The sequence below is a fragment of the Leiobunum rupestre genome, chromosome 9 (assembly GCF_980474605.1).
Source record: "Leiobunum rupestre chromosome 9, qqLeiRupe1.1.hap1, whole genome shotgun sequence".
In the NCBI taxonomy this organism is placed as follows: Eukaryota; Metazoa; Arthropoda; class Arachnida; order Opiliones; family Sclerosomatidae; genus Leiobunum; species Leiobunum rupestre.
Window position 1 is genome coordinate 35,470,658 of NC_143392.1, and position 2,054 is coordinate 35,472,711.

A 2,054-nucleotide genomic window follows, 5' to 3' on the forward strand; every position below is an offset into this window, starting at 1 on the left:
ACACAAAAATAGATATAAATAGTATTTCTGGACTACCAAAATAGGTTTCAATTCCCAGACGTATTAAAATCTAGCGTATGGAGTTAATTGTATTTCACGATTTCTGAACCCTCACTATGGTGACTAAAGCCTGGTTCACACTAGACATTTGGAACCGTTTAAAAAAGGTTTCAAAAGATCAAATTGAACATTTTCCATGTCAACGATACTAATATGCATACGATAAATACATTAGACCCAAAAATTTCACAATATTTTCTATCCCTAGTTGAAATGATCATTAGGATTATGTACTGAAGACCTGTGTAATAGGCGAAACTATAAAGTCCAGGGGGGCTGACAAGATGGTAGTCACGTGACTTTGTGGAGAACTGCTATCTATCCTAAGAAATACCAACTTTTATTCATTTTATTTAGCTAATGGTGGTTTAAATTTTGATCAATTCGTCTAAATTATCTATTTATTATTGGTATTTAAAACATTTTGTAAGTTAATTAGCTGTTTGCAGTGTCTGGAAAGAATATTTTTTTCTTTAACGTCGCACGGCCAACTATATATTTACACGAGTTACCAAATCGAAGTTGGCTGTGAAAAGATAGTCACGTGATTTTGTTTTCCCATTTTAACAAGTTGATTTAAGACCAAATTTACTTTATAGTATCGCCTATTTACCAGACTGCCGCTATGTAAACTGAAAGGGTTATTTAACTATTTTTTTAGGAAAATAATTATGATTTACAACACATAACTTCAATTTCGTATACATAATAGTCCGAAATTAGTCCAAAAGAACCAACGAATTTGATGTTTTTACAACCAGAAAAAATATTTTTTTTATTGTTTAATTGTTGTCAATGTTTTAATCTGTTTTTTAAATCTCTCAATATCAAATTCCAGTACAACCCAAAGAGAAAGGATAAAAATGTCAATCAACTCATTTATCTCCGAAACAAGCTCGGGGAAAATGCATTGAGAGATAATCGCAGAGTCACTCTTCGCATTTTATCTCTCGTACGCGACAGAACTTTCCGAGTGCGACATCGCGTGTTTCTCGTCGCTCTTTCCTGGGTGACTCAGCGAAACGACGCTTTATAAATAGGGCGGATCCACTGAACGCCTTTATACAACCACTTCATTCTCTCATCGAGAAACAACTTTGAATTTCGTCGACATGGCTGGTAATATTCATTATGTTTTGCAACATTTTTTATGCGGTTACTCTGAAGTATTTTTTGCGGTTATTTGTGTCACCCAAAAAAGTTCTAAGGCACGGGTTATATTCATTGCGTTGTAATTTTTCAGAACATATTTAGGTTCTTTAGATATAAGAGTATTTTATAGATAATTTAAAAAAAAATCGTTAAGAAAGTAATAAATAGATAATATCAAAAGTCAACATGACTGTTTCTGAAATTTTTTGCCATCAAAAAAGACTTTGACTTTAGTAAATGTCAAGTACAATTTCAAAAGTTAACTTTACTAGTCGCAGGTGATTTTAGTTTCATTAAGGCTAGCATTTTATATTTCTAATTCGTTAATTTGACTTGGGAACTGAGCTACAAGTTGGAGGGGCAGTTTCTTTCGATGCCCCTCCAAGTAAAATATTTGGTAGCAATGCCTTCTGCCCAGCCCCGGTTCCTACGCCCCTGCGCTTGGTAATATCTGTACATTGTTTTATGTTTATCAAATTCATTGTTAAGTTTTAAACCATTTGTCATCTGAAATATAATTCTTGTTTTTGAATCATTGTTTGTTGCAGACAAACAATGTTGCAAAAGCGGAGCTGGTAGCGCGGAGGAGTGCTGCAGTGTCTCAGTGCAGTGCAAAGGTGGCTTCGACTGCTCATACGACCTCCAGTGCACCAGAGACGAAGATGGCACTTGCCACTGCAAAACCGTCGTCTACTGCAAGAACGACCAGAACGGCAATTGCCCCTGCAGCGTCACTCACCACTGCGGCAACAAGGCGTGCAAAGGAAGCGTCCAGTTCAAATGCTCTTAGAAATCGTTCAAAACAATTGTAAAACTTCTCTCAATAAAAGTTTGCAATGTCA

General features: G+C 35.5%; 1 long non-coding RNA gene across 1 annotated transcript; it reads left to right on the plus strand.

Annotated features, from left to right (window-relative positions):
• The first annotated feature begins 1,016 nt into the window (after positions 1-1,016).
• LOC149927277 (uncharacterized) lies at positions 1,017-2,054 on the plus strand. Its single transcript, XR_016473929.1, has 2 exons — positions 1,017-1,179; positions 1,761-2,054. It is a non-coding gene; the product is annotated as an uncharacterized LOC149927277 (long non-coding RNA).